Source organism: Perca fluviatilis, chromosome 14, assembly GCF_010015445.1.
Source record: "Perca fluviatilis chromosome 14, GENO_Pfluv_1.0, whole genome shotgun sequence".
In the NCBI taxonomy this organism is placed as follows: domain Eukaryota; kingdom Metazoa; phylum Chordata; class Actinopteri; order Perciformes; family Percidae; genus Perca; species Perca fluviatilis.
Window position 1 is genome coordinate 19,554,639 of NC_053125.1, and position 21,209 is coordinate 19,575,847.

A 21,209-nucleotide genomic window follows, 5' to 3' on the forward strand; every position below is an offset into this window, starting at 1 on the left:
CATACCATTCATTTAAATGTAAAAATAAAGCCTGTTCTTGACATTTGTATTAGATTAAGCAGATTGTGAAATAGAGAGACAGAAATAGAGAGCAGTGTGTTTTCAACTTGTTTTTGCCACCTCAAAATCTTTAGATCAAACAGCATTCTTTCAGATGGTAGTGTGTAGCCTAAACTTAGTAGCAGTGGTGTCAACTATGTCTTACATAATATGGCTTTCACAGCAACACCTCTCTATATGTGTAAAGAGGAACTGAGGAAGTTTAATTTTTGCCCACTCATGGTTACCAGCAGTGTATTGGCTTGTTGCTTTTCTTACTCTAAATGGAATCAGTTACACAACAGAGCAAACTCACACTATAGTTTGTTTCTGTATTTTTTAATGATCAGCTTCTGTTGCTTTAAAACATGGGCATCTCAAATTTCTAATGCATTTAAAAACAATTTAAGTAAAACTAAAGATAACTGTTTATTTCAAGGTCTAACTGGGAACAACGTTGATAATAATTAATGATCATGGCGCTTCATCAAGTACATTATATGAAATAATGTACAACAGAGCACTTAAATCTTCATATCCCTGATTTTACTTTTTTTTATATTTGTTGTGATTTTGTTTAAGGTATATGAATAGTTGTGCATCATCAATAGAGGCAAATATGACAACATAAAAAACATATTCATGTTTAAGCAGTCTTGGAAGCAACAAGACAAAATATTCAAATATCCAACATACACTTCTATCATACTGTAAGTCAAAGCCAATCATAACAAATGTGGATGTAATTCTGTCTGTTGGAGAAATATTTAACACTTTTCACAAGTTAGAGGTTCATTTACTTTTTTTAAAAAACAGTAGCATGCATTTATGATTACCTAGAATAGTACTGAGCACTATATTGTTTTTTTCTGTTGATTTTACATTTCTGTTTGAATGTTAATTGTTTGTTTGTGGTGCGAACAGTGTCCAACAGGGTCTTTGTGACCGTGCAACACAACCGGACTCAGATATTCAGCGGTGAGACGATCACTGTCAGATGTGAGATTAAAGGAGTAGGAGACGCTGAGTGGGAGTATTAATGGAGAACAACCAGCTCAAACACACCTCCAACACACAGTGAATACAGAATTAGCAGTGCTTCTGTTTCCCACAGTGGAAACTACTGGTGTAAGGGTAGATGGGACCCGTATTCCTCAACAGAGTGGAGTAATCCCTTCCCACTGAGAGTATCATGTAAGTCAGATTGTCTTTCATTAATACTGTGTTTCCATCTGTCTTTCTCACAAAAATCAACAGCATATACACCCAGGCCCACAGTTATGGCAGATAGGAGAACCATACCAATTGGGGGCAATGAAACACTGACCTGCTCTGTGAACCCATCCTCATTATCATCATCTTCTTCATCTGGTTGGAAATACTTCTGGTACAGAGGAGATAAAACCCCTGAACCCCTGACACCACAAGATGTTGTCTTCCTCTCAACTGGACAGATCCGTGTCTCAAAGGAAGGATTCTGTTGGTGCAGAGGAGGAAGAGGAAACCCTGTCTACTACACAGAGTACAGTGATTCAATCAATATTCACAAACTTGGTGAGCGTGGGATTTAACTATTCATTCTAAATCCATGATTGGTGATTGAGATCTGGTTGATTTCGATATACCTTTTTCATTTGTCATTTTTGTGCCTTTATTGATGATTTGTGATAATGAACAGTCACAAACAGGGCTGTTGTGACTCTGCAACCCAACTGGCCTGAGCTATACTCTGGAGAGACGATCACTCTTCAATGTGAGATCCAGGGAGGAGACACTGAATGGGAGTATGAGTGGATGACAACCAGCTCATATAAACCTCCAAACCTAAATGAATACAGGATTAGATCTGTTTCTCCATCACACAGTGGAGACTACTGGTGTAAGGGCAGACTGAAAAGAGCACAACAGAATTCAACAGGGTGGAGTATTTCCTTCACATTGACAGCATCATACAGTAAGTCTGATTATATTTCATTCACATGAAAAAATCATAAAACCTTTAAATTTGGGCTAAATATTATGGATTTTTCGCAATGCGTTTTCATTTGTTAAATGTGTAGTATCCGAGCATTGCATGTAATCCACAAACATATCAACACTATATATTGTAACATGTTTTCATTCTGTAAAATCTCTTTTCAACAGTCTGAGCCTCAGTAACTCTGAGCTGCAGTGTTAAAGATCTATCTGCAGGATGGAGGTTCTACTGGTATAAGGCTGTTCCCAGACTGTCAGACATGCATGACTCCTACCACAACCGACATCCAGGTTGGATCAATTATCATGGCGTTCGTGACTCCTACAGCTATGGCCTGCTACCTGGCAGCACCAATGGGACTGAACAGGATTCCTACATTATTGATGGACAGACACACACAGCAGGATATGTGTGCAGAGCTGCAAGAGGAGATCCAGTGTTTTACACTCATTACAGTGAACCAAAGTTTGTCTGGTCTGGAGGTCAGTTAGTTTCTTTCTTTCTTGCTTCCTTTTTTCTCTCTCATGAAGAAAAGTATTTATTGGGAAAATATGTTTTTGGGCTAAACACAAAATATTTGCAGCTGAATTGCCTTAACAACTCCACTGGGCCCAGTTTTTCTAAAGTAATCCAGTGGGATTTTGGATCACGGATTGGATCAAATCTTGGAAATGGGTTTTTCAAAAGCAAAAGAGGGATTCTGAACTAAGATCAGACCATGTAATCCGATTTAAAATTTGATCTGGATCAAACCTGCCCTTTGGGTTTTTCAAAACTTTCAACTCGGTTTGGGATCTATTTGATCCAAAAAACAGGATTATCCTGATCCCATCAGAAGGGTTTATTTACTATTTGAATTATCAAAATAATTTTGTACATACTTAAATATATGAATCAAAGTTAAAAAGTAATTATTTAAAGTTATAATATAAAACAAACCATACAGGAGACAGTTGCAAAATGGGAAAAATCTGGCAACAGAAAGTAACCCTTGTGACTGTTTTAATGCTCAAACATGTTTTAAACCAGAGTATTAGTTGAATTGCTGTGTTTTCCATCTGATAATTTCTTTTTTATTTGTTTTACTCCACATTAATGTTGTTTTTCAGATGTTCATTCATTAGCGTCTCTCACAGTGAGTCCTGACAGAGGGCAACACTTCCCCTCTGACTCTGTGTCACTGAGCTGTGAGGGAAACTCTACTAAGTGGAGAGTGAAAAGGTTTTCTGTGAATGTCTACCATTCATATTTGTCACACTGCTCTCACTGGGGGACAATGGCTGGATCCACATGCTACCTAGACCGTCTCTATTCCTGGCTCAGGAACACAGTGTACTGGTGTGAGTCAGGATCAGGAGAGTTCAGCAATGCAGTCAACATCACTGCACATTGTAGGTTTTCATTACATTTCTTCGTACATGTTTGGAACATTTCGTTACGTGATTTTACATTTAATATTGTAGAATTATATTGTACTATTCATATGCATTGGACATACTGAGGAGTGCACTTATCCATTTATTAGCTACATTAAAATGTAGGTGACTAGAATAAACCAAACTCATTTTGACCTGTGACAATGTTAATTTGTCGGGCCTGTCATATTCATAATCTTTAACGATTTTACAGATCATATTATCCTGGTGAGCCCTGTCCATCCTTTCACTGAGGGAGAGTCGGTTACACTTGGCTGCAAGTGCCGGACAGAAAATATACTTTCCAATGTGACTTTCTACAAAAATGACAAACTCATCCAATATGATACCAGAGTGGACATGAAGATCTCTGCAGTGTCAAAGTCAGACGAAAGCTTCTACAGGTGTGAATATTCAGGAAATTTGTCTCCACAGAGTTGGATGTCAGTAAAATGTGAGTATGATTGATACAGCCAGTCTTCAATTGTTTACATGTGCTACAATAGCCTAGCCTTACCACAGATTTCATCCAGTAGGCCCTTTTCATTGCAGACATTTTGAGTTGTCATAATAAGAAAAGCACAGGTGTTAAATTAATTGATTGACAGTGTGACAGTGAGCCAATACCAGGACCCTGAAACTGAAGCAGCTAAATGGGTTTGAGCCACAATTCATTTCATTTTCATTTCATATCTACACCTGTGTCAAAATGTCTTACATGAAAAAGGCCCATGGTTTGTGTAAAAGAAAACCTGTGCAGTTATGTGGTACTTAGCTACATTCTACAAACATTCTTAAACTAGAAGGACAGTCGGAGAGAACAGACCTCCACCAAGGCCATGCCCTATTGGTAATGGTAACAAAAGTGTATCCGCTCCGTGTTTCAGATCCCCTCCAACGTGAAATAAGTTCTTCCTTTGCTCATGCTACACCCTTCCTTAAAGTATTGTTAAAATCGGGCCAGTAATGTTTCCATAATCCGGATGACAAACAAACCAACAACCAAACCAAAACGAAAAACATAACCTCCTTTGCAGAAGAAATAAAAATGTTCCTCTCCAAGAAATATAAATTAAAAGTTGAATTCCTGCTTCAAGCACACATGGTTTGCCACAGTCTACAGAATCCAAGGTACTGGTGATGGAAGGAAAAAATGGCACAAAAAAAACCCAAATAAGATGCTTCTGAGGTACCCGAGTCTCTCTAAGGAAGTGGTAGAGACTACCACTTCCCTGACATCACTGATCTCCCTTGGGTCATACATAGTGAATTCATACTTTGTGATTGCAGCGTCCAGCTCTCCATTTCCTGTGCTGTTGGTTGCTGGGCTGGTTAGTGGTATCTTATTGATAGTTCTCCTGCCATTACTGCTGCTGTGTTGGTATACAAAAGCAAAGGGTAAGACCTGTTTCTGTTTATTTTAGATAAATTACACTCAAAAAATCGCTAAAAATCATTGAGGAATTCTGATAGCACGACATGGAGCAGCGATTCAGTTTGCAAAATAAACTTAAACCTGTTGTATAATGTAACTTAATAATTAGTGACTTGACTTCCAGACTTTTTTTCACAGATACATGTTGTCACAGGTTGGTATTATTATTTTTTTTAACTTTTATTGGTTTTTATGTATTACTGCTTCATGTTTCAGGCTCATCCAGTCTCAGAGAACCAATCAGAGCTCCACTACAGTCCAAACTGTCAACCAAGATGAAACTCAACAGCAACTATACTCCTCTCTTCTCCATGGTCAGCTCACACTTTCACTTTGTTTATTCAGCTATTATATTTTGAATAATAATATTCCCTGTGCTGCAGATTTGACACTTTTTAAACTAAAACAAGTTATATGGTACCATGGACTTAAAGTGACAAATTTTATGTTTGATTTTATTTAGGTGATGTTTGTGTCTACGAAACAATCGTCAGCTCTGGGAACACTCGATGTGGTACAGTTTAAACTGCAGTATCAACGTGCAGAGCAGAGATTTTAATGGAAGGATTCAAATTCAAGCCATTAAAAACATTCTAATTTCAGGTGAACAAGCAGATGAATACGGAAATGGCACATCTAAGATTCAGCTCAAAGATTTTGGAAAGAGGAGTAAGTACACGAAAAATGGAACATCAAAAATAAATTCAACGGTTGTTAATTCAACAAGCAATCCCCAAATGTATATAAATTACATGGCCAAAAGTATGTGAAAGCCAGATATCACAGCCATACAATTGCCATAGTATACATTGTTATACACATTTTGTTGTGTAGTGTAAAAGACAGCTTCATTTAGTTTTAAATCATATTGTTTTTACAGGAATGATGCGTGATGATACAGCGGCAGGCTCTGACTACAGCAATGTGAATCCAGATTCAAATGCAGGTACACATATTACCACTAGCTATTTAGCTACTGGGTCATCTGCATTTGAATCACATTTTATTAAAGACACTAGATAACTGTAGGTCTACAATTCTCAAATTCAAATGCATTTAAAAATATTTTTTTTAAAACTGAAGATTTTTTTGTTGATTCTGAATATTATAGGGTCAGTGTTTCAAGAACATTTTTCAGTTGTATTAATTATGATTTGGTTTCAGGTCCATAAAGAGAAGTGCATCATCAGCAACATGCAAAACAAGATTCATGTTTAAACAGTGTTGAGAGCATTTAAACAACTGCTGCCATCAGAACATCAGACACATGGTATTTTGCGCAGTTTGATAGCAGATCATATGAAAGAATTACAATTCTGTTATATTTCCTGTTGATTACTGCGAGATTTGCTTTTGTATTTGTACTTAGTTTGAATATTTATGTTACAATAATGTAGTATTTGAATAGATTAGATGGCGTAGAACTATATATGAGTCTTTAATGACAGTAATGGAGTTTGGAGTTATAATGTACTGAATGACTGAGATATTTATATTGCCAATATCCATTAAAGGTAACTTTTTTTTTTTCTTCTGAATTTCACGTGCTCAGCTGTAAGATTGTATTACAAATACTGACATTTTACAGTGAACACCAGCATAAATGTAGCTACATGTCAACTTTGTATGTAAATTTACAAATTGAGAGACTTATGTGATGCTTGTATAATGGTAAATAATCAAGTTTTAAATATTCCATCTATTTTACAATATTTGTTATATTTTGTAATATATTTTTTCTGCTAAGGGTCTGTATTTTATTAGGGAGTTAAAAAAATGTAGACTGTGTGCTAGGCATGGGGTAATTCAATGTAAGCTTCTACATGGTAGATACCATTTGATGTAAACAATGAATTGTTCTTTTTGTAATTTGTGTGGACTCACTCCTAATAAATGCAATTTCTGATAACAGACGGCTTGAAGGAAAATTTGAAAAACATGTGTATTTGCTTTTTGTTGAGAATTAATTGAGAAGATTAATACCACTCTGGTCTATATGAATGTTACATTATTGTTATGTTTTTTAGAGCCTCAATAAGGCAAGGCACTACACAAGAATAGAGTAAAAATAATGCATATCACCATTAAACTATCTCAGTTGATTACTTGCATTAATACGATTTTTTATTTATTTATTTATTAAGTGTTTTGAAATTGTAGTCTTTAATATGCACATTGCACAAGCATGATCTAATTAAATATGCACTAATTTGCATCCATTTCTAGAACAGCAATGTGAACTTTGGATGAAGCCAAGTTTCCAATTCTTGTTTCATGTTGTTGACACATTAGTCAAAGGTTTTTAGGTCATTTTGGATCTCTCTTTTAACACTCCATGAATCAGAAAATACTAACACAGGCAATGAAAAGAAATCCTTTTCTTGCCCTGTTTTTAGGACTAAAATGTTATATTAATCAAGCTTTGGATGACATATCAACAAACCCCTCTGGAAAAACCTTGAATATAGCGGCATATGTAGCTCGGCGTAAATTCTTTCAGGAAGACCTAAAGCTTAATCACTGCTCTCTTCCTAAATCGAATCAGCTGTTGGAGGCGTTCACCTTTGTGTTAAACCAAACCGAATCGGCCACAAATTTCAAGGGCCAATCACAGCGTCACAACCCTGCTTTAAATCTGTTTCTCTCCCTGCTGCTGTCAGCTGTCATTTCAGGCAAAGCGTGCACACCTCCACCTCCCTTGCCACCTCCAGTCATCGTCACCCAAAGGCGCCCTGGGTCTTCTTCCTGCAGGACACTCTATTGTCTCCTTCAGTCTGGTCTTCAGGCTCCTTCGCCGCCACCTCCAGTGTCTAGACTCCATCGGGGGATTATCTTGGCTTCCTTACCCCTTTAAAAATGATTTTATAACGATGGAGTCTAAGCTCCAAAGACTGTACATTTTTATATGCTTATGTACAGTAAACCTTTGCATATCTGCAAACAAGTCTCTCCTGATTGAAATGGTAGTGCTACTAAAGTAGACTTCTCGCTCAGAGTATGAGAAACAAAAACATTTTGAGAAAACAGCTGTTGGTTGTTGTTGTCTATTTTCTTCTGACCTTCTTAAAAACAGACCGTCGTAAAACCCTAATACCGTTAATGCAATTAGACTTATTATGTATTTATTTAACTTATTTAACATTTTACATCTGGGGACTCAAAAACCCCAAACAGAAGACAGTCACAAAGTATGAAGATGATAAAACAATGTAAAGTGTGTTTCTGAGCTGTTAAAGTCGACCTCTGACAGTACATGAGGAGAGACAGATCAAAACTTAAGAAACTTAATTCATATTTACACATGACACTTACAACAACTGTATATTGATTTTTACATTTTTTTTATTATAATAAATAGCCAAATTAAGAAGATTGTAAACTGGGTGTTAACCCATGCAGTCACTGCAGGAATTGAATTGACCAATGGACTTGGACATGCAATCACTGCATGGAATATTTGCCAAATTAAGAAAATTGTTGAGGTAGGAAACTGGGTGTAAACCCATGCAGTCACTGCACGAATGGATAAACTTTTTAGGAATGGAGGCCACTTTAGGAATATTTGCCAAATTAAGAAAGTGTGTTTGGTGTGGGGGACTCCCTGCTACTAAAATATGACACCACAGTATCACATCTGGGAGCTGATTTGTTCTGTCAGGGAGTCCTGTTGTCTGCGTTTGTTCTCTGTCTTCAACCTCATCGCCGTACACTTCCCCTCCAGAGCTTTTTCTTTTGTCCGCCTTTTTAGTAACCTTCTCTAGTTCTTTATGAAGGTTTTTATTCAGCCGGTTCAAGGTGTTCTTTTCCACTTTCAGGGAGTCGTATGTGTTGGCCCAAACGCTCTCACCTCGGAGTGTGTCACCGAGCTCCTGAACTTTAAGCTGCAGAGCGCTGTTCTCTTGGCTCACAGCTTCGTTCTCTGACTTCAACTCGCTGGTTCTTTCCTCCAGAGTTTCTTCTTTGGAGAACTTTTTCTCCAGCTTCTGAAGTTCTTTCTGCAGAGTGTTGTTCTGGTTCGTGAGAACTTTTTTCTCTGCCTTCAGAGATTTATAACTCGCCTTAAAGGCATTCAAAACGCTGAGGTTTTCATTAAAATTTTGGATTTCCTCTGTGGCTTTGTTGTTCTGGAGCGTCAAGGCGTCTGTCTGTTGTTTCAGAACGTCGTATTTGTGCTTCCAGTCTTGTTCATTGAGAAGCTTCTTAAAACCATCAGAATGGGTTTTACCCAGGGCTCGGTTTTGTGCCTGCAGAACCATCTCTGCAGCTTCCAGTTCTACGTACTTGTCCTTTAAATGTCTTTTAATCCTAGCTGGTCATTTACGACTTGGATTTGCTGATTCAAATTGTCATTGTCTTTCTTCAAAACGCCCATGCGGTCCAATGTTTCCTTGCACATGTCACGCCAGATGTTTAATTTGTCCGATTTATTTTTGAGAGCCTGGAGTTCCTGCAGCAAGGCAGCGTTTTCACAGCTCATGTGTTCACTTAATGCCTTCACGGCCTCGATCTCTTCCTCCAAATTGTTATCATTCTCGATCTTTTCATGCATCTCCTGAATCTCATGTCGCAAAGCCTCATTCTGCTGGCTAATCGCCTCTTTCTCGGCTTTTGCATCGTTGTAGGATTGCTGATGCCTCTCCTTGAGCTCCAGGAGTTGGCTTTGCAGGGCGGCATTTTGCTGGCTCATCGCCTCTGTCTGCCGTTTTAATGCAGCACACATTATGTCCACACTAGTCTCATTTTGGAGTTCATCCTGCAGGTAGCGAATCTCACTCTTCAGCTTATCGTTCTCTTGACCCACGGCCTTATTTTCTTTTTTCACTTTATCGAAGTTGTTGTGCCGTCTTTTGAGCTCACTGACCATTTGTTGCAGATTTTGACGCTGCAGGTCCATCGCCACATTTGAAGCTTTGGCTTTCTTTACACAAAGCCTCAATAATGCTGTAATTTTTGACCTTGTCGATGAGCTCCCTCAGTTCTTTTTGAAGGTAGTCACATTTCTTCTTTGCAGCGGTTTCCTCTGTCTTCCCTGCGATGAACATTTCCTCCAAATTTTCCCAGCCGTTGAACTGTCTCTGGCGCTTGTGAATTTGGTGGCGCAGGGTATTCAGCTTTTGGGTGATGGCCTGTAGGCTCACCCTCATTTCATCCTGGTTGCTACCCATAACTGTCGGTTCCTGGCGGAGGGCCATGGTGTCGTTCTTCAAGGACTCCAGAGGAAGGACCATGTTTTGGTTGCAACTTATGTTCTGCTCTCTTAAAGCTTGTTGATGAAAAATACTTCTCGGTTTAGCACAGAAATATAGAAGCAAACTGTATTGTCGGTGTTGAAGAAATGATAATCGATGCAGTAGCACAGTAAAACCGTGATGAGATTCTCAGTACTCAGTGAGTGATCGCCTGTCAACCAACCTTCTGACAGATAACTCTGATCCTGGTAAAGGTAGAATGTGTCACTTAGAATGTTGACATGAAAGGCACATGCACAGGATGTGACATCACTACATTCTGTTTCTATGATGCAACTTATAGGCAGCTGTTGCCTTGGTGACAAGGAATGACCTCTCGCCGGTTCCTCCCCCAAAACGTCCATTGTCCAATCACACATCATAGCAACCGTTACTATGTGAGCAGGTCCGACAAACATTGACTCCAAGCAAGATGGTGAAGTGGTGCGCACGGGCCGCGTTTGTAAATCGGACACTAGATACCCCCTCTTAATACATCCATGGATACTGACAGATACCCCGAGAGATTGTCTGGAGGAGTTGTGTTTAAATATCACGCCCCAATATATTCTCGGTTTTGAGGCCTCGCCCCTACAATTTACGACATGGCGAGACGTAATCCGGCTGAGAAGCGGCAATTTTCAGAGGTGGAGATTGAAACCCTGATATCTCAGGTTCATTTGTACTAACGTGTGTACTATTTGGCAGCCTGAAAACTGTTATTAAAGACTGTATAAAGAATGCGGAATGGAAAGAGATCACTGATGCGGTCAACAGTGTTGCCGTAGTAAATCGGACTCCAGCTGAAGTTTATTTAATTTATAGCCTACATCCTTGACACATGTATTCTATAGTCCTAATAATATACAGACTTATATTGCAATCTCTTAGACCTACATATAGGTGTACTTATATTTAAATAAACACACAGTAGCAGAGTTTATGTAGTGTCTTTTATTTTACTCATGTTTTTTTTCATGAGTCAGAACGAGGCAACAGCTGAGGGAGAGTGCGTGTCCTCCGCCCCCCATGCTGGACCACCCCCCCGACCCTGTTTTCTGACAGCAGAGGGGCTGGAAAAACAAGCTGAAATAACTCGGTCAATGGCAGAAATAAATCGTTCACGTTGGTTGCTGGGCTGGTTAGTGGTATCTTAGTGATAGTTCTCCTGCCATTTTTGCTGCTGTGTTGGTATTCAAAAGCAAAGGGTAAGACCTGTTTCTGTTTATTTTAGATAAATTACACTCAAAAATCGCTAAAAATCATTGAGGAATTCTGATAGCACGACATGGAGCAGCGATTCAGTTTGCAAAATAAACTTAAACCTGTTGTATAATGTAACTTAATAATTAGGCCTACTGACTTGACTTTTTTTCACAGATACATGTTGTCACAGGTTGGTACAAAACTGAAGTCTCATTTTAGAAACTCCACTTATTCATCATTATTCATATTATTTTTTTTTTTTACTTTTATTGGTTTTTATGTATTACTGCTTCATGTTTCAGGCTCATCCAGTCTCAGAGAACCAATCAGAGCTCCACTACAGTCCAAACTGTCAACCAAGATGAAACTCAACAGCAACTATACTCCTCTCTTCTCCATGGTCAGCTCACACTTTCACTTTGTTTATTCAGCTATTATATTTTGAATAACAATATTCCCTGTGCTGCAGATTTGACACTTTTTAAGCTAAAACTAGTTATACGGTACCATGGACTTAAAGTGACAAATTTTATGTTTGATTTTATTTAGGTGATGTTTGTGTCTACGAAACAATCGTCAGCTCTGGGAACACTCGATGTGGTACAGTTTAAACTGCAGTATCAACGTGCAGAGCAGAGATTTTAATGGAAGGATTCAAATTCAAGCCCTTAAAAACATTCTAATTTCAGGTGAACAAGCAGATGAATACGGAAATGGCACATCTAAGATTCAGCTCAAAGATTTTGGAAAGAGGAGTAAGTACACGAAAAATGGAACATCAAAAATAAATTCAATGGTTGTTAATTCAACAAGCAATCCCCAAATGTATATAAATTACATGGCCAAAAGTATGTGAAAGCCAGATATCACAGCCATACAATTGCCATAGTATACATTGTTATACACATTTTGTTGTGTAGTGTAAAAGACAGCTTCATTTAGTTTTAAATCATATTGTTTTTACAGGAATGATGCGTGATGATACAGCGGCGGGCTCTGACTACAGCAATGTGAATCCAGATTCAACTGCAGGTACACATATTACCACTAGCTATTTAGCTACTGGGTCATCTGCATTTGAATCACATTTTATTAAAGACACTAGATAACTGTAGGTCTATAATTCTCAAATTCAAATGCATTTAAAAATAATTTTTAAAAAACTGAAGATTTTTTTGTTGATTCTGAATATTATAGGGTCAGTGTTTCAAGAACATTTTTCAGTTGTATTAATTATGATTTGGTTTCAGGTCCATAAAGAGAAGTGCATCATCAGCAACATGCAAAACAAGATTCATGTTTAAACAGTGTTGAGAGCATTTAAACAACTGCTGCCATCCAAACATCAGACACATGGTATTTTGCGCAGTTTGATAGCAGATCATATGAAAGAATTACAATTCTGTTATATTTCCTGTTGATTACTGCGAGATTTGCTTTTGTATTTGTACTTAGTTTGAATATTTATGTTACAATAATGTAGTATTTGAATAGATTAGATGGCGTAGAACTATATATGAGTCTTTAATGACAGTAATGGAGTTTGGAGTTATAATGGACTGAGATATTTATATTGCCAATATCCATTAAAGGTAACATTTTTTTTTATTCTGAATTTCATGTGCTCAGCTGTAAGATTGTATTACAAATACTGACATTTTACAGTGAACACCAGCATAAATGTAGCTACATGTCAACTTTGTATGTAAATTTACAAATTGAGAGACTTATGTGATGCTTGTATAATGGTAAATAATCAAGTTTTAAATATTCCATCTATTTTACAATATTTGTTATATTTTGTAATATATTTTTTTCTGCTAAGGGTCTGTATTTTATTAGGGAGTTTAAAAATGTAGACTGTGTGCTAGGCATGGGGTAATTCAATGTAAGCTTCTTAGATACCATTTGATGTAAACAATGAATTGTTCTTTTTGTAATTTGTGTGGACTCACTCCTAATAAATGCAATTTCTGATAACAGACGGCTTGAAGGAAAATTTGAAAAAAATGTGTATTTGCTTTTTGTTGAGAATTAATTGAGAAGATTAATACCACTCTCGTCTATATGAATGTTACATTATTGTTATGTTTTTTAGAGCCTCAATAAGGCAAGGCACTACACAAGAATAGGGTAAAAATAATGCATATCACCATTAAACTATCTCAGTTGATTACTTGCATTAATACGAGTTTTTTATTTATTTATTTATTAAGTGTTTTGAAATTGTAGTCTTTAATATGCACATTGCACAAGCATGATCTAATTAAATATGCCTAATTTGCATCCATTTCTAGAACAGCAATGTGAACTTTGGATGAAGCCAAGTTTCCAATTCTTGTTTCATGTTGTTGACACATTAGTCAAAGGTTTTTAGGTCATTTTGGATCTCCTTTTACTACCCATGAATCAGAAAATACTAACACAGGCCATGAAAAGAAATCCTTTTTCTCGCCATGTTTTTAGGACTAAAATGTTATATTAATCAAGCTTTGGATGACATATCAACAAACCCCTCTGGAAAAACCTTGAATATAGCGGCATATGTAGCTCGGCGTAAATTCTTTCAGGAAGACCTAACGCTTAATCACTGCTCTCTTCCTAAATCGAATCAGCTGTTGGAGGCGTTCACCTTCGTATTAAACCAAACCGAATCGGCCACATATTTCAAGGGCCAATCACAGCGTCACAACCCTGCTTTAAATCTGTTTCTCTCCCTGCTGCTGTCAGCTGTCATTTCAGGCAAAGCGTGCACACCTCCACCTCCCTTGCCACCTCCAGTCATCGTCACCCAAAGGCGCCCTGGGTCTTCCTCCTGCAGGACACTCTATCGACTCCTTCAGTCTGGTCTTCAGGCTCCTTCGCCGCCACCACCAGTGTCTAGACTCCATCGGGGGATTATCTTGGCTTCCTTACCCCTTTAAAAATGATTTTATAACGATGGAGTCTAAGCTCCAAAGACTGTACATTTTTATATGCTTATGTACAGTAAACCTTTGCATATCTGCAAACAAGTCTCTCCTGATTGAAATGGTAGTGCTACTAAAGTAGACTTCTCGCTCAGAGTATGAGAAACAAAAACATTTTGAGAGAACAGCTGTTGGTTGTTGTTGTCTATTTTCTTCTGACCTTCTTAAAAACAGACCGTCGTAAAACCCTAATACCGTTAATGCAATTAGACTTATTATGTATTTATTTAACTTATTTAACATTTTACAGCTGGGGACTCAAAAACCCCAAACAGAAGACAGTCACAAAGTATGAAGATGATAAAACAATGTAAAGTGTGTTTCTGAGCTGTTTAAGTCGACCTCTGACAGTACATAAGGAGAGATTTACACATGACACTTACAACAACTGTATATTGATTTTCACTTTTTTTTATTATAATAAATAGCCAAATTAAGAAGATTGTAAACTGGGTGTTAACCCATGCAGTCACTGCAGGAATTGAATTGACCAATGGACTTGGACATGCAATCACTGCATGGAATATTTGCCAAATTAAGAAAATTGTTGAGGTAGGAAACTGGGTGTAAACCCATGCAGTCACTGCACGAATGGAGCTTTTTAGGAATGGAGGCAACTTTAGGAATATTTGCCAAATTAAGAAAGTGTGTTTGGTGTGGGGGACTCCCTGCTACTAAAATATGACACCACAGTATCACATCTGGGGAGCTGATTTGTTCTGTCAGGGAGTCCTGTTGTTCGCTTGTTCGTTCTGTCTTCAACCTCATCGCGCTACAACTTCCCCTCCAGAGCTTTTTCTTTGTCCGCCTTTTTAGTAACCTTCTCTAGTTCTTTATGAAGGTTTTTATTCAGCCGGTTCAAGGTGTTCTTTTCCACTTTCAGGGAGTCGTATGTGTTGGCCCAAACGCTCTCACCTCGGAGTGTGTCACCGAGCTCCTGAACTTTAAGCTGCAGAGCGCTGTTCTCTTGGCTCACAGCTTCGTTCTCTGACTTCAACTCGCTGGTTCTTTCCTCCAGAGTTTCTTCTTTGGAGAACTTTTTCTCCAGCTTCTGAAGTTCTTTCTGCAGAGTGTTGTTCTGGTTCGTGAGAACTTTTTTCTCTGCCTTCAGAGATTTATAACTCGCCTCAAAGGCATTCAAAACGCTGAGGTTTTCATTAAAATTTTGGATTTCCTCTGTGGCTTTGTTGTTCTGGAGCGTCAAGGCGTCTGTCTGTTGTTTCAGAACGTCGTATTTGTGCTTCCAGTCTTGTTCATTGAGAAGCTTCTTAAAACCATCAGAATGGGTTTTACCCAGGGCTCGGTTTTGTGCCTGCAGAACCTTCTCTGCAGCTTCCAGTTCTACGTAATTGTCCTTTAAATGTCTTTTAATCCTGAGCTGGTCATTTACGACTTGGATTTGCTGATTCAAATTGTCATTGTCTTTCTTCAAAACGCCCCGCGGTCCAATGTTTCCTTGCACATGTCACGCCAGATGTTTAATTTGTCCGATTTATTTTTGAGAGCCTGGAGTTCCTGCAGCAAGGCAGCGTTTTCACAGCTCATGTGTTCACTTAATGCCTTCACGGCCTCGATCTCTTCCTCCAAATTGTTATCATTCTCGATCTTTTCATGCATCTCCTGAATCTCATGTCGCAAAGCCTCATTCTGCTGGCTAATCGCCTCTTTCTCGGCTTTTGCATCGTTGTAGGATTGCTGATGCCTCTCCTTGAGCTCCAGGAGTTGGCTTTGCAGGGCGGCATTTTGCTGGCTCATCGCCTCTGTCTGCCGTTTTAATGCAGCACACATTATGTCCACACTAGTCTCATTTTGGAGTTCATCCTGCAGGTAGCGAATCTCACTCTTCAGCTTATCGTTCTCTTGACCCACGGCCTTATTTTCTTTTTTCACTTTATCGAAGTTGTTGTGCCGTCTTTTGAGCTCACTGACCATTTGTTGCAGATTTTGACGCTGCAGGTCCATCGCCACATTTGAAGCTTTGGTTTCTTTACACAAAGCCTCAATAATGCTGTAATTTTTGACCTTGTCGATGAGCTCCCTCAGTTCTTTTTGAAGGTAGTCACATTTCTTCTTTGCAGCGGTTTCCTCTGTCTTCCCTGCGGTGAACATTTCCTCCAAATTTTCCCAGCCGTTGAACTGTCTCTGGCGCTTGTGAATTTGGTGGCGCAGGGTATTCAGCTTTTGGGTGATGGCCTGTAGGCTCACCCTCATTTCATCCTGGTTGCTACCCATAACTGTCGGTTCCTGGCGGAGGGCCATGGTGTCGTTCTTCAAGGACTCCAGAGGAAGGACCATGTTTTGGTTGCAACTTATGTTCTGCTCTCTTAAAGCTTGTTGATGAAAAATACTTCTCGGTTTAGCACAGAAATATAGAAGCAAACTGTATTGTCGGTGTTGAAGAAATGATAATCGATGCAGTAGCACAGTAAAACCGTGATGAGATTCTCAGTACTCAGTGAGTGATCGCCTGTCAACCAACCTTCTGACAGATAACTCTGATCCTGGTAAAGGTAGAATGTGTCACTTAGAATGTTGACATGAAAGGCACATGCACAGGATGTGACATCACTACATTCTGTTTCTATGATGCAACTTATAGGCAGCTGTTGCCTTGGTGACAAGGAATGACCTCTCGCCCGCTCCTCCCCCAAAACGTCCATTGTCCAATCACACATCATAGCAACCGTTACTATGTGAGCAGGTCCGACAAACATTGACTCCAAGCAAGATGGTGAAGTGGTGCGCCCACGGCGTTTGTAAATCGGACACTAGATACCCCCTCTTAATACATCCATGGATACTGACAGATACCCCGAGAGATTGTCTGGAGGAGTTGTGTTTAAATATCACGCCCCAATATATTCTCGGTTTTGAGGCCTCGCCCCTACAATTTACGACATGGCGAGACGTAATCCGGCTGAGAAGCGGCAATTTTCAGAGGTGGAGATTGAAACCCTGATATCTCAGGTTCATTTGTACTAACGTGTGTACTATTTGGCAGCCTGAAAACTGTTATTAAAGACTGTATAAAGAATGCGGAATGGAAAGAGATCACTGATGCGGTCAACAGTGTTGCCGTAGTAAATCGGACTCCAGCTGAAGTTTATTTAATTTATAGCCTACATCCTTGACACATGTATTCTATAGTAGTCCTAATAATATACAGACTTATATTGCAATCTCTTAGGCCTACATATAGGTGTACTTATATTTAAATAAACACACAGTAGCAGAGTTTATGTAGTGTCTTTTATTTTACTCATGTTTTTTTTCATGAGTCAGAACGAGGCAACAGCTGAGGGAGAGTGCGTGTCCTCCGCCCCCCATGCTGGACCACCCCCCCGACCCTGTTTTCTGACAGCAGAGGGGCTGGAAAAACAAGCTGAAATAACTCGGTCAATGGCAGAAATAAATCGTTCACGTTGGTTGCTGGGCTGGTTAGTGGTATCTTAGTGATAGTTCTCCTGCCATTATTGCTGCTGTGTTGGTATACAAAAGCAAAGGGTAAGACCTGTTTCTGTTTATTTTAGATAAATTACACTCAAAAATCGCTAAAAATCATTGAGGAATTCTGATAGCACGACATGGAGCAGCGATTCAGTTTGCAAAATAAACTTAAACCTGTTGTATAATGTAACTTAATAATTACTGACTTGATTTTTTTTCACAGATACATGTTGTCACAGGTTGGTACAAAACTCAAGTCTCATTTTAGAAACTCCATTTATTCATCATTATTCATATTATTTTTTTTTTTTACTTTTATTGGTTTTTATGTATTACTGCTTCATGTTTCAGGCTCATCCAGTCTCAGAGAACCAATCAGAGCTCCACTACAGTCCAAACTGTCAACCAAGATGAAACTCAACAGCAACTATACTCCTCTCTTCTCCATGGTCAGCTCACACTTTCACTTTGTTTATTCAGCTTTTATATTTTGAATAATAATATTCCCTGTGCTGCAGATTTGACACCTTTTAAACTAAAACAAGTTATACGGTACCATGGACTTAAAGTGACAAATTTTATGTTTGATTTTATTTAGGTGATGTTTGTGTCTACGAAACAATCGTCAGCTCTGGGAACACTCGATGTGGTACAGTTTAAACTGCAGTATCAACGTGCAGAGCAGAGATTTTAATGGAAGGATTCAAATTCAAGCCATTAAAAACATTCTAATTTCAGGTGAACAAGCAGATGAATACGGAAATGGCACATCTAAGATTCAGCTCAAAGATTTTGGAAAGAGGAGTAAGTACACGAAAAATGGAACATCAAAAATGAATTCAATGGTTGTTAATTCAACAAGCAATCCCCAAATGTACATAAATTACATGGCCAAAAGTATGTGAAAGCCAGATATCACAGCCATACAATTGCCATAGTATACATTGTTATACACATTTTGTTGTGTAGTGTAAAAGACAGCTTCATTTAGTTTTAAATCATATTGTTTTTACAGGAATGATACGTGATGATACAGCGGCAGGCTCTGACTACAGCAATGTGAATCCAGATTCAACTGCAGGTACACATATTACCACTAGCTATTTAGCTACTGGGTCATCTGCATTTGAATCACATTTTATTAAAGACACTAGATAACTGTAGGTCTATAATTCTCAAATTCAAATGCATTTAAAAATAATTTTTAAAAAACTGAAGATTTTTTTGTTGATTCTGAATATTATAGGGTCAGTGTTTCAAGAACATTTTTCAGTTGTATTAATTATGATTTGGTTTCAGGTCCATAAAGAGAAGTGCATCATCAGCAACATGCAAAACAAGATTCATGTTTAAACAGTGTTGAGAGCATTTAAACAACTGCTGCCATCCAAACATCAGACACATGGTATTTTGCGCAGTTTGATAGCAGATCATATGAAAGAATTACAATTCTGTTATATTTCCTGTTGATTACTGCGAGATTTGCTTTTGTATTTGTACTTAGTTTGAATATTTATGTTACAATAATGTAGTATTTGAATAGATTAGATAGCGTAGAACTATATATGAGTCTTTAATGACAGTAATGGAGTTTGGAGTTATAATGGACTGAGATATTTATATTGCCAATATCCATTAAAGGTAACATTTTTTTTTATTCTGAATTTCACGTGCTCAGCTGTAAGATTGTATTACAAATACTGACATTTTACAGTGAACACCAGCATAAATGTAGCTACATGTCAACTTTGTATGTAAATTTACAAATTGAGAGACTTATGTGATGCTTGTATAATGGTAAATAATCAAGTTTTAAATATTCCATCTATTTTACAATATTTGTTATATTTTGTAATATATTTTTTCTGCTAAGGGTCTGTATTTTATTAGGGAGTTTAAAAAATGTAGACTGTGTGCTAGGCATGGGGTAATTCAATGTAAGCTTCTTAGATACCATTTGATGTAAACAATGAATTGTTCTTTTTGTAATTTGTGTGGACTCACTCCTAATAAATGCAATTTCTGATAACAGACGGCTTGAAGGAAAATTTGAAAAAAATGTGTATTTGCTTTTTGTTGAGAATTAATTGAGAAGATTAATACCACTCTCGTCTATATGAATGTTACATTATTGTTATGTTTTTTAGAGCCTCAATAAGGCAAGGCACTACACAAGAATAGGGTAAAAATAATGCATATCACCATTAAACTATCTCAGTTGATTACTTGCATTAATACGAGTTTTTTATTTATTTATTTATTAAGTGTTTTGAAATTGTAGTCTTTAATATGCACATTGCACAAGCATGATCTAATTAAATATGCGCTAATTTGCATCCATTTCTAGAACAGCAATGTGAACTTTGGATGAAGCCAAGTTTCCAATTCTTGTTTCATGTTGTTGACACATTAGTCAAAGGTTTTTAGGTCATTTTGGATCTCTCTTTTAACACTCCATGAATCAGAAAATACTAACACAGGCCATGAAAAGAAATCCTTTTCTTGCCATGTTTTTAGGACTAAAATGTTATATTAATCAAGCTTTGGATGACATATCAACAAACCCCTCTGGAAAAACCTTGAATATAGCGGCATATGTAGCTCGGCGTAAATTCTTTCAGGAAGACCTAACGCTTAATCACTGCTCTCTTCCTAAATCGAATCAGCTGTTGGAGGCGTTCACCTTCGTGTTAAACCAAACCGAATCGGCCACAAATTTCCTGGGCCAATCACAGCGTCACAACCCTGCTTTAAATCTGTTTCTCTCCCTGCTGCTGTCAGCTGTCATTTCAGGCAAAGCGTGCACACCTCCACCTCCCTTGCCACCTCCAGTCATCGTCACCCAAAGGCGCCCTGGGTCTTCCTCCTGCAGGACACTCTATCGACTCCTTCAGTCTGGTCTTCAGGCTCCTTCGCCGCCACCTCCAGTGTCTAGACTCCATCGGGGGATTATCTTGGCTTCCTTACCCCTTTAAAAATGATTTTATAACGATGGAGTCTAAGCTCCAAAGACTGTACATTTTTATATGCTTATGTACAGTAAACCTTTGCATATCTGCAAACAAGTCTCTCCTGATTGAAATGGTAGTGCTACTAAAGTAGACTTCTCGCTCAGAGTATGAGAAACAAAAACATTTTGAGAAAACAGCCGTTGGTTGTTGTTGTCTATTTTCTTCTGACCTTCTTAAAAACAGACCGTCGTAAAACCCTAATACCGTTAATGCAATTAAACTTATTATGTATTTATTTAACTTATTTAACATTTTACAGCTGGGGACTCAAAAACCCCAAACAGAAGACAGTCACAAAGTATGAAGATGATAAAACAATGTAAAGTGTGTGTCTGAGCTGTTAAAGTCGACCTCTGACAGTACATAAGGAGAGACAGATCAAAACTTAAGAAACTTAATTCATATTTACACATGACACTTACAACAACTGTATATTGATTTTCACTTTTTTTTTATTATAATAAATAGCCAAATTAAGAAG

General features: G+C 38.0%; 1 long non-coding RNA gene and 1 pseudogene across 1 annotated transcript; both read left to right on the plus strand.

Moving 5' to 3' along the window:
- Positions 1–210: 210 nt before the first annotated feature.
- Positions 211–6,039, plus strand: LOC120572522 (annotated as a pseudogene).
- Positions 6,040–17,644: 11,605 nt separating this feature from the next.
- Positions 17,645–19,256, plus strand: LOC120572479. The gene is made up of 7 exons (XR_005641454.1): positions 17,645–17,774; positions 17,941–17,956; positions 18,069–18,166; positions 18,316–18,366; positions 18,456–18,521; positions 18,733–18,798; positions 19,017–19,256. It is a non-coding gene; the product is annotated as an uncharacterized LOC120572479 (long non-coding RNA).
- The last annotated feature ends 1,953 nt before the right edge of the window (positions 19,257–21,209 follow it).